Raw genomic sequence first — 12,824 nt, 5'->3', positions numbered from 1 at the left:
TGCGGGATCATCATGATGTGTTCCATATTGGAGGGTCGTTCGTAAATCCTCTGAACTAATCTATGAACGATCCACGTCTTTTTCACTTCCATCAAAATCTTCTTCTACTTCTAATTCATCACCTGACTCTTCTACAACTATCGATTTTCCACGTACATCCTCCATGTATGTTTTCTAATTTCAAATAAAATAACATGAAAAAGTTGGAAATACAAGAAATTGCACAACGAAATGTTAGAAATACAAAGATCACATAGTCTATGTAGTATCTTTTACATACCTTACGGAAGAAATTTTAACAAGTAGAATTCAAATGTTGAAGAAAGAAGAACTTGAAGTTATTAGATGAAAAAACTAAGTTTTTGGAAGAAGGATGAGTGTTTAGAAGAAGGATGGGTGTTTAGAATAAGGATGAGTGTTATATAAATCTGAAATTTGCATTAAAAAAAGTCTAAATTCGAGATTTAATCGTAGTCATTGATTTCAATGGCCACAACTGAAAATAACAAATAAAAAGTCAGTCTTTTGGTAATTTAACATCAATTTTTTAATCCTAGCTACTGATATAATTAGTGGCTAGGACTAAAAGATCTTTAGATCAGAAAAGTAAAGATAGTACATGAAATGACATAAGTGATTTGACTATTCGACAAAAGGTCATAAATGCCCCCAGATCCATACATATACCAACATGGCCCCCGTTATCTCCAAACGGTTGTAAACAACCAGACTTTACTTCTCTTCTATTATTTATTTTCTTTCATATCAAAAGTAACAAAGTAGTTTGTCTTTTGTACAACTCACTCATGGAGTACAAAATGAAGTACACAAATGAAGTCTCCCTATCACTCTCGTTTAGGGAAATAAGAAAAATTATTCGAGGTAGAAAACTTTAAAGGGAATATGTGAATTTTGAATAATTATCCGGGGTGCAAAATTTTAAAAGGAAACAAGTCTTCTTCTTCCTCCTCATCTCTTACCACCAACTAGGGCTACCACCACTAACTCCGCTCACCACCTCTAAGTCCCGCCACCGCCATTTTTTTTTCTTTTTTTCTTCTTCCTCATCTCTCCTTCCAATAAAACTACAACCTCCATTTATTTTTCTTCTCTCTACACCCTCTATATTTCTCTCTGTACTCCTCCCTCTCTATTTCTCTTTTTACTTCCCCCTCCTCTCTCTCTTTATTTAATCTAAAAACATATATAATGGTTTATTGTATCAACAAAATGTATTGTATAAAACTAAAGAGAATGGTTTATTGATTTTCTGCATTCTCATTTTTTGTATTATTAAAGGCCAGTGCTTTTAACCACGTTGATATCTATGTGAGAAATGTTGATAATATTTTCAAAATATTTTGGATGGACCCGTTTCTTGGGTAGGATTAAGCCAGAATAACGAGGCTATGGTGTTTTTTTTTTTATCTATTTTGTTTTGTTCTCTCTATTCTTTTTGGTTTATTGATTTTCAATTACATTTAATTTGAAACCACTACACTGGTTTGCAGTTTTTTCAAATCAGTCAAGGGAAAACCCCAAACCATTGCCATTTTCCGTCGTTTTTTTCGCTGAAAAATGACTAGACAGTAAGAGAAAGAGAGAGGAGAGGAGACAAAAAGAGAAAAAAAACACTTCACTCAAAATGCTTTCTGTTGGTGGAGAAGATTTGAAAGATATATGAAGTATATTCTTATTTCCTTCATAGTCTTAGATTTGAGTATAACAATTTAGGCAAGATATGATATCTATATTGTGTTGCTTAAATTAGTTTCCTGTATTGATCTATAAAACTGATGGAACCTCACCTCCAAGATTCCATGAATGAGAAATACGAGCTCTCTTCTTCTCCCGTGGAGTAGGCTTAGCCGAACCACGTAAATCATTATCTATATTTTTTTCTTCTATATGGTATCAGAGCTACGTCAGATCCACTCCAATTTTGCGAACAAGAGAAGCTTCAATTCGAATCTGTTAAAATCCTTCCTGACTTACTGAAATTTGAGTCAATCTAACCTTCATCTCCATATTCATAAGCATTATTTGTTGGTGAAGAAACAACATCTTCAGAATTTTTTTTGATTGTTGGGTGAAGAAACAACATCTTCATAATTATTTCTGAAGAAAATTATATGCACAACATCCTCAATCTTCTTGATTGTAAGATTTAATTTTTTTCTTTAAAATTGAGAAGGAAGATCGTCTCTTTTGTTTGGGGAAGAAGATAGGGCTGCGCTTGTGTGCCTCTCGGTTGGATATTTTTTTCTCTTATACTTTGTTAAAAGTGATTCGGTGTTACTCATCTCAAGGTAAGTCCTTCAAATCCCTTCAGCTTTCTTAGAATTTATACTGGTTATTTGTTTTTTTTTTTTCTTATTGTGTGTTCTAATGGCGGAATGGATTACAATACTAGTTTAAAGTTATCTTATGTTCCTCTAGATGACCTTAATTGTGTTCGTTGGTCGAGAGCTGTTATGCTAGCTCTTGGTGGAAAAATGAAAACTAGTTTCATTGATAGTAATGCTAAATGTCCTGATCTAGCAGATCCTAAGTATGACGATTGGATTGCTAATGACCAACTTGTTAGATCATGGCTTTTAAACCCAATGGTACCGAATATTAGTGAAATATTTTCATTTTCTGAATCTGCAAAGGATCTATGGAAATCTGTATATGGGCATCAAAATAATGATGCACGTATTTTTGAACTTAAATGTGAAAATTCCAAAGTAGAGCAGGGTGAAAAATCGTTTACCGAACATCTCGGCACACTAAAGCGAATGTGGGATGAACTTGAGTTATATAGACCACATACAACTGATGCTAAGATTCTTTTACAAAAGGCAGAGGAAGATAAGATTTTTACACTTCTTAGTAGTCTCAAGCCAGAACATGATTCCTTAAAAAGCAATATCCTTATGAGTTCCACTTTGCCTGCTTTATCCAATGTTTGTGCTACTATTCAACGTGAAGAAACTCGAAAGAAGGCTATGAATTTTAAGAATTTTTCTGATATACCTGAATCGAGTGCTCTCATGGTTGAGAAGGAAGAAAAGGGAAAATATTTTAGTGGTGGAAGAGGAAAAATTATAAAAATAAAGGACGACGTGAAACATATCATTGTGACCATTATGGTAAAAGTGGGCACACAAAGCATCGATGTTGGGAATTGCATCCTCACCTCAAATCTAATTTTGAGAAAGGTAAAATTGATCGTGCAACAGTTGCTGATACTTCTATTACATTGAATCAACTAAGTCAATTACTTCAGCAAATGGGTAAGACTGAGCGTGCAAATATAGCTGATACATCTACTATTAATCAAATGAGTCATCTTTTCGAACAAATGAGCAAGTCTGTCTCATCTGAACAAAAACCTTCCACCTCTACTCACAGTTCAGGTACTTTACATGCTCTTCTAACTTCATTTGGTTCAAAATTTAATATTTGGATTGTTGATTCTGGAGCTACCGACCACATGGCTAACGACCCTTCATCTGTTAATGATTTTTCTTCTAAATCTCATATGCATAATGTTGTTGTGGCTAATGGAAGCACAATCCCTATTTCAGGAAGTGGGAAAGTTTTTTTTTTCTCAAATTGCTCTCCCTCTGAGGCACTTGTAGTTTCATCATTTTCTGTTCAACTTCTACCGGTCGGAAAGATCACAATTTTTTTAAATTGTAATGTTAGTTTTACACCTACTTCCGTCATCTTTCAGGATCGAAAGACGAATTTGATGATTGTTAAAGGACTACTCAAATGGCTTATACTTGTTCAACCCTCAGAATAAGGCGTGTCATACAACAAATCTTGTGCCAACTTCCATTCTCCATAAGCGTCTTGGGCATCTCTCTAGTCGTATTTTATCTCATACTTTTCCTACTTTTTCAACAGAGTTCAGTATCTGTGATGTTTGTTAGTTCTCTAAGCAAACTCGTTTACCATTTAATATTTCTACATCTAAAACTACTATGCGTTTTGTGTTAGTTCATTCAGACTTATGGGGTCCTGCTCCAGTTGATTCATATGATGGTTATAGATATTTTGTGTTATTTATTGATGATTGGTCTCGGGCAACATAGTTGTTTTTACTGAAATCTAAGAGTGATATGTATTCTGTTTTCGTAGATTTTTATTGCATGGTGAAAAATCAGTTTGATACTAAAATTAAATATTTTAGATCTGACAATGGCACAGAATATGTCAAAGGGTTACTTCCTCATTATCTCCGCAGTCAGGGTATTATACATCAAACGAGTTGGGTTGGAACACCGCAACAAAATGGTGTTTCAGAACGCAAAAATAGACATGTGTTGGAAATTGCTCGTGCCCTCATGATGTAAATAAACGTTCCCAAAAGGTATTGGCCTCATAGTATGGTAACTGTTACGTATTTGATCAATAGACTTCCTACTCGAATCCTTAATTTTGAATCTCCATTAGAAGTTCTAAAAGGGCATAAACCTGATATCTCTCATCTTCGGGTATGCGGTGTAGGGTTTTGTGTATCCTATACACTAACTAGTGTTGTAAGCGGAATCTCAAACATCTCATGTTTAACACTAGATTGCCCAGGATCGACATGCATAAACTAATCAATGAACTAGAGAGGGATAAATACCTTAACGCGTTTTTCCCTCGAACCATTCCAATCGCATGCAAAGATCGAGAGCTCCAACTGTAGCTCCTCTACTTGAGACACCGAGTGAATAGACTTGATCTCCCTTCCTTTCAGACTGCTAGGACTTACTAGAAGGTTGAGAAGAACTCTTCTTCTTGACTAGATTGATAGAATGGGAACTTTTCCTCTATATTCCTCTCTCTCCAATAGTTGTATATTCAGAGAGAGACAGCTGTATATTTTTCCTTAGAGAAAAATCCACACCTTTTCTGTTCTCAACTGACCCAATATATAGACAAACCCCAATTAGAATCTCATTCAGATTAGGTTTTCTATTTTCTGGGTCACAGAAAAGATAATTACCAAAATACCCTTTTTGGGGTATTTTGATAATCCCCTTAAGTGTGGCCGGCCAGGGCAGCCCACCATGGGCCTTATGTGGCCGGCCCACTTACTCTGGTCGGCCATCTCATGGCCGGCCCAAAGAGCCTTCCTTCTATCTTGTCCCGAATCTCCATTCGGACCCTTTCGGCCTTTCCAGTCGAATCCCATCCAACTTTAGCCAGTTCCCGTCTAGTCAACTCTCTCCGATCAAGCTACCACTCTTATGTGTAACCCGTTGTAGGATCTGGTCTATGTTAGCTGCGAATCAACTCCTTGATCCGACGATCGTAGTTGGCTTCTAGCAAAGCATTACGACCCCTAATTGGACCGGACTGGATGATCTTTACGTGTGGTCATCGTTATCCTAACTGACAAATTGATCGCATTGCCACCTTGGTCGAAGGACACTCCTTCGGAAGGACATCTCCTTCAGACCGAACGGATAAATCCTTCAGTCTCCCACTTGTACTTAGAACAAGTGCAATGCTCGATTCCCATGTCTCCTAGTATCTCATCTGATACGTCACACCGTTCAGACTTTCTTGATCCAGAGAACAACTGTCAATTCAAATGATTAACTCTTAATCCATTTGAGTGTGGCCACACATTTTCCAGTTGCTTCTCCTCAAGTGGCCCGGAGATACTTATTCCTAACTTAATAGGAGGACATCATCCAGTCTTGTACTCTCACTTAACTTCATGTCTATCCTGTCTCCCCCAGTATGCTGCCTTTATAACCTCCTTTTACGGCGCGGCGTTTGACAGTACCAAAGTTTGACATTCCTTACATAAGATGAGTGGAGCACTCATGTTTACGGAATCTCTCCAATCTTGCCTATGAGAGTTTGTGACGCCTTTTTCAACTCCTTGAAAAAACTCTCATCTTTGGGTTAATCCAATGTAGATTCCTCAATCTACATCCATGTAATTGACTTAAATACCATATTCCTATAGCCCATGGAACTGCGCTATCAGTCAATTCCCATGCTAGTCTTCTTGAGTCATTGTTGTCCATGCAATGACCTGGACTAGGGACTCTATAATGAATCTATTCCACGTTCACTTAGTAGGGTTCCATTTACCAGATCACGTATCTGATAAACCTACCTGGAATTCCTCATTATTTTGGACCGTCATTAAACACTAAACCATTATTTAACGACAGAAATAACTCCTTTATTTCTTTTTATTGAATGTAGCTAATTGATTACATGAAAACCCTTTTTCATTAATCCAATTACAACCTAAAGCCATTCATCGATGCGCTTTATACCTATGTCCCTTCTATGACTCTCATACTTGGGCTGAGGCAGTGGTTTAGTTAACGGATCGACAACGTTGTCGTCCGTATCGACTTTGCAAATGACCACATCCTTTCGCTCAGTGATTTCCCTAATCACGTGGTACTTCCTTAGGATATGTTTGGATTTCTGGTGTGCCCTTGGTTCCTTAGCCTGGGCGATAGCTCCATTGTTGTCACAATATAGAGTAACCCCATTTTTTTATGCTAGGAACTACACCAAGTTCGGAGATAAACTTCTTTATCCAAACTCCTTCCTTCGCTGCTTCCGAAGCGGCAAGGTATTCTGCTTCTGTGGTAGAGTCTGCTACAGTAGTCTGCTTTGAGCTCTTCCAGCTTACTGCTCCTCCGTTTAGACAAAAGACATAACCCGACTGCGATCGGAAATCATCTCTGTCCGTTTGGAAGCTCGCATCCACATGGCCTTCCACGATTAGTTCGTCTTTCCCGCCATACACCAAGAAGTGATCCTTAGTCCTTCTCAAGTACTTCAGGATATTTTTGGCTGCGGTCCAGTGTTTCTCACCTGGATTAGATTGGTAACGACTACACATACTCAAAGCATATGAGACGTCTGGGCGAGTGCAGACCATGGCGTACATGATAGATCCTATTGCCGAAGCATAAGGCACCTTCTTCATGTGTGCTAGCTCATCAGGATCTCGGGGACACTGAGTCTTGCTAAGCGTCGTACCATGTGTCATGGGTAGGAATCCTCTCTTAGAGTCTTCCATCTTGAACCTCCCAAGAATCTTATCTATATAAGTCTCTTGACTAAGTCCAATCATCCTCCTCGATCTATCTCTATAGATCTTGATGCCCAATATGTATTCTGCATCTCCTAGGTCTTTCATTGAAAAACACTTCCTAAGCCACTCTTTCACGGAGTCAAGCATAGGAATGTCATTTCCAACGATCAGTATGTCATCCACATACAGCACCAAGAAAACTAGGTTGCTCCCACTAACCTTCTTGTATACACAAGATTCCTCTTCATTCTTCAGAAAACCAAACTCTTTGATTTTCTCGTCGAATCGAAGATTCCAGCTCCGACTTGCTTGCTTCAACCCGTAGATGGACCTTTGAAGCTTGCAAACCTTTCCAGCATTCCCGGAATCCTCAAAACCCTCAGGCTGTGTCATGTACACATCCTCTTCCAGTTTACCGTTCAGGAAGGCGGTTTTGACATCCAATTGCCAAATCTCATAATCGTAATGAGCTGCAATTGCTAGAATAATCCTAATGGACTTAAGCATTGCGACAGGGGAAAAGGTTTCTTCGTAGTCTATACGCTGGACTTGTCTGTAACCTTTTGCCACGAGTCTAGCTTTGAAAACGCTCACGTTTCCATCCTTGTCTGTTTTCATCTTGAAAATCCATTTGCATCCTATGGGTTTTACCCCATCGGGCAAATCAACCAAGTTCCAAACTTGATTCTCAGACATGGATTCCATTTCGGATTTCATGGCTCCCAGCCATTTTTCGGAGTCTGGGCTCGTCATAGCTTCTTTGTAGGTGCTGGGTTCATTATCCTCCACCAACAACAACTCTTGTCGTTGAGATAACTCAATCAGCCTTGCGGACCTACGCGGGGCTTGAACAACAGGTGAGACACTCTCAACTCCTTGAGGGTTCTCCTGCGAATCACATTCGCTCTGCGCGGGAGGATCTCCGAGATCTACCATCTCATCCCCTCTTTCCTCTTCTATCGGCTCATAATAGTTAGGAATCGCGACTTCTGACATCGGTGCAACGGTGCCAGTTTGTTGCTCAGATCGAACCTCTTCGATCTCTATATTTCTCCCACTTGTCTTCTTGGAAAGGAACTCCTTTTCAAGGAAGACACCATCACGAGCAACAAACACTTTGTTCTCTGACGGGTTGTAGAAGTAATACCCCTTTGTCTCCTTCGGATAACCGACGAAGAGACACTTGTCTGATCTTGGTGCTAGTTTATCTCCTTGTAAACGCTTTACATAAACATCGCAACCCCAGACTTTGAGAAAAGACAACTTTGGAACCTTTCCAGTCCATATCTCATATGGCGTCTTTTCTACAGCTTTTGACGGAGCTCGGTTAAGTGTGAAAGCAGCCGTTTCTAGAGCATACCCCCAGAAAGTGTTAGGAAGATCGGCTAAGTTCATCATCGATCGAACCATGTCCATCAATGTTCGATTCCTCCTCTCGGACACACCGTTCATCTGAGGTGTTCCTGGAGGAGTGAGTTGTGAAACTATTCCGCAACTCCGAAGATGATCCTCAAACTCTTGACTCAAATACTCACCACCTCGATCCGATCGAATGGCTTTTATTTTCTTGCCAAGCTGATTCTCTACTTCATTCTGGAATTGTTTGAACACTTCAAACGATTCCGACTTATGCTTCATTATATATACGTAACCATATCTAGTGAAGTCATCAGTGAACGTTATGAAGTAGCCATAGTTACCTCTCGCAAGTGTACTCATAGGTCCGCATACATCCGTATGTATCAGTCCTAAGGGTTCACTCACCCGATCTCCTTTCCCCTTGATGGACGATCTTGTCATTTTGCCCACTAAGCATGGCTCACATGTATCGTACGATTCCAAATCACACGATCCCAGAAGTCCATCTGCATGAAGCTTCTGCATGCGTTTCATGTTAATGTGACCCAAACGACAATGCCAGAGATAGCTTTGGTTAGAATCATGAGTACGAAGCCGTTTCGTGTCTATGTTCAGGATTTCGTCTTCTATGTTCACAACATAAAGACCATTACGCAGCTTAGCACTGGTATAGAACATCTCACCCTTGTATAAAGAACAACTCTTGTCCTTTATTATAGCGTGATATCCCTCTTTGTCTAACACCGACGCAGAGATGATGTTCCTTGATATAGTCGGTACGTAATAGCAATTACGTAGCACTAATATCAACCCAGTCTCTAAACTGAGCTTGAAAGTTCCTACAGCCACAGCAGCAACTCTTGCCTTATTTGCGACTCGTAGAACCATCTCGCTCTTTGTCAGATACCTGACCTCCTTGAGCTCATCTAATTCTGAAATTATATGTGCTCCACATCCGGTATCATATACCCATGAGGGAGAGTCAGCCATATCTGCCAAATTGACCTCTATAACATAGGCACCGACTTCCACTTCCCTTTCTGGTAGCTCTATTACGCTTTCTTTCTTTGAAGCATCGAGAACTCTTCTCTGATCTTCCTCCCAATCTAGAAAGTCGTATAGATCTCTATCTAAATGTGAACTAATACTATTTGCCATCTCTACTCTACAGAAACAAAATAAGGATTTTGCTAAGTACTACATTCAATGTTTACGCAAAAACTCTTTTTGCCATATTATTCAATGAAAACCGTCCCCCTATGAATAATACGATTCCAAGATCCCATTCCTGTGAAGCTATGCGTACTTTGGCACTGCCCTTAACTTCACCCTCCTGGGTGAGTAACTCCTTACTGATCATATCTCATATGACTCTTGGTTGATGAATAACACTTTATGTGTTAAATTCATCCTTTTGCCTCGAAATCCAAAACTCTTTTGCTGACTCGTTGAGAATAACCATTTAGACATGTAGACCTCTTCATAGGTCTACCCGTATTGTCCCGAGGTAAAAGATGGCACCCTGCTTTGGCATGACCCATCATCGATGAACAAGGGCGCAACAGGTGTCTTAATCTGGGTAGGCATTACTCAAAATTCTTTTTGGGGACTCTTACGTTTTTGTTTGCATGCATTACTGTGAACTCTAACATAATCATACACCACACAAAACGTAAATAAGTAAATGCGCGCGAGAAAATAAATCAAGCAGACATGATCCTAGTATGGCCCCTAACCTAAAAGATCTAATCTTCTTAGGTTCTTTGCTTGTTTAGCCTCCGTTCGCCTGGATCTCCATCCTCGAACATCCATTGAATTCTCCCACTCGAACCACGATCTCATCCTTTGGCTCTTCAATGGACTCAATTGTACCCTAAACTCTAATTACAAGACTCAACGATTCGCAGATCGTATAAAACTTGAAATTAAATTAATTACATCGGGCACCCATCCGTGCTTAAAAACAAGATAGAACAATTCTATGGCCATACTAGAACCCGCATTCACATCCATACATACATAATAATATGACATTCATAAAACACCCAAGTATGTATGAGATTCGCTTACTTAGGTCGAATCTAGGTTTGCTATGTTCTAGATAGCTTTTCGGGAGATACTACCGACATCTCTATGTCTAACGTGCCTTAAGTCTAATTATCTCATAATTGTGACTAATGGCTCATTTTGGTTTTATCCTAAAAGATTTTGAAATCGTTTTGGAAAAACTCCGATTCAGGCTTTGGTTGGCCCGGGTCACTTTCGGGAAAAATATGGTCAAAGTCGGAAGAAGAAAATAGAAACCTCCCACTTAAGTCAAGGCCCAAAAGACCCGAGTCTAACTCCAAAGACTTAAGTCAAACTTGGTCAAGGGACCCTTTGACTAGACCCAGTCAAGTCTCGGTCAAGGTCTGAACCAAGGTCGGACCCGGATTGGCACGTTCCAGACCGTGCCAAGTCCCTCGGATGGTCGCGTCCTGGCCCTAGGCCAGACGCTTCCTAGCCCTGCAGACGCGTCCTAGACGCTCTGCCCAAGCTTGTGCTTCTCGGACTCCCAGTCCGAGACAGCTTCTGGTCTCACCAGACGCGTCCCAGACGCGTTCTGGAAGGTCCAGTCTTGGTCGCGTCTGGATTCTCAATCCGAGACGCGTCCGGACTTCTCTCTGTGGTCGCGTCTGGAAGACGCGACCTCAGGTGCCAGACGCGGATCCTTCGGGATCCCTGTCCGAGACGCTCTCGGACGCGTCCTAATCCGAGACGCTCTCGGATTCCTAGTCCGGGAAGGACTGGGACGCGTCCTGAGCGTCCGCGACTGGCCAGACGCGTCCTGGTCAGTCCGGTCTCCTGGACAGCACCATCTTCCATCTATTTTTCGATTTCTTCCATCTTTTTGCTGCTGTTTTTGATGAATCTTCATCCAAAAACCAGCAATTTGAAAACTCTTTTCAAAAACCATCCACTTTAAAATTTTATTTTGAAAACTCTTTTCAAAAACACCAAATTTTAAAGTCTTCCCATTGAAACTCTTTCAATTTTCTATCCGATTAAGTCTAAATCTAATTTAAACTAATCAATTTCATGTCTAAATCCCTATTTAAACATAAAATCATCTAATCAATCAAGCTCGAATCTAATTCGACTAGTCAGAGATAGTTTCATGCAACCGGCTCGTGATGCCACTGTAGGGTTTTGTGTATCCTATACACTAACTAGTGTTGTAAGCGGAATCTCAAACATCTCATGTTTAACACTAGATTGCCCAGGATCGACATGCATAAACTAATCAATGAACTAGAGAGGGATAAATACCTTAACGCGTTTTTCCCTCGAATCATTCCAATCGCATGCAAAGATCGAGAGCTCCAACTGTAGCTCCTCTACTTGAGACACCGAGTGAATAGACTTGATCTCCCTTCCTTTCAGACTGCTAGGACTTACTAGAAGGTTGAGAAGAACTCTTCTTCTTGACTAGATTGATAGAATGGGAACTTTTCCTCTATATTTCTCTCTCTCCAATAGCTGTATATTCAGAGAGAGAGACAGCTGTATATTTTTCCTTAGAGAAAAATCCACACCTTTTCTGTTCTCAACTGACCCAATATATAGACAAACCCCAATTAGAATCTCATTCAGATTAGGTTTTCTATTTTCTGGGTCACAGAAAAGATAATTACCAAAATACCCTTTTTGGGGTATTTTGATAATCCCCTTAAGTGTGGCCGGCCAGGGCAGCCCACCATGGGCCTTATGTGGCCGGCCCACTTACTCTGGTCGGCCATCTCATGGCCGGCCCAAAGAGCCTTCCTTCTATCTTGTCCCGAATCTCCATTCGGACCCTTTCGGCCTTTCCAGTCGAATCCCATCCAACTTTAGCCAGTTCCCGTATAGTCAACTCTCTCCGATCAAGCTACCACTCTTATGTGTAACCCGTTGTAGGATCCGGTCTATGTTAGCTGCGAATCAACTCCTTGATCCGACGATCGTAGTTGCCTTCTAGCAAAGCATTACGACCCCTAATTGGACCGGACTGGATGATCTTTACGTGTGGTCATCGTTATCCTAACTGACAAATTGATCGCATTGCCACCTTGGTCGAAGGACACTCCTTCGGAAGGACATCTCCTTCAGACCGAACGGATAAATCCTTCATGCGGGTGTGTGTGTTATGTTCACCAACAAACACAAAATCGTGACAAATTTGATGCCCGATCAAGTAAATGTGTTTTGTTTGGATATTCTTCAACTAAAAAGGGGTATGTAATAATCTTACAACCAAAAAGTATATGATTTCTCGGGATGTTTTATTTGATGAAGATCATGCTTATTTTCAATCTGAATCTGGGAGTCGGTCCCAGGGGGAGTATATGGCTGACATGGTACCGCTTCCTGCCAGAGATAATAATTCCAT

Source organism: Eschscholzia californica, unplaced genomic scaffold, assembly GCF_041429995.1.
Source record: "Eschscholzia californica isolate CP2 unplaced genomic scaffold, dmEscCali1.0.p SCAF_1, whole genome shotgun sequence".
Taxonomy (NCBI): Eukaryota; Viridiplantae; Streptophyta; class Magnoliopsida; order Ranunculales; family Papaveraceae; genus Eschscholzia; species Eschscholzia californica.
The sequence above is the reverse complement of the archived record's forward strand: the minus strand, read 5'-3'. Positions refer to the sequence as shown.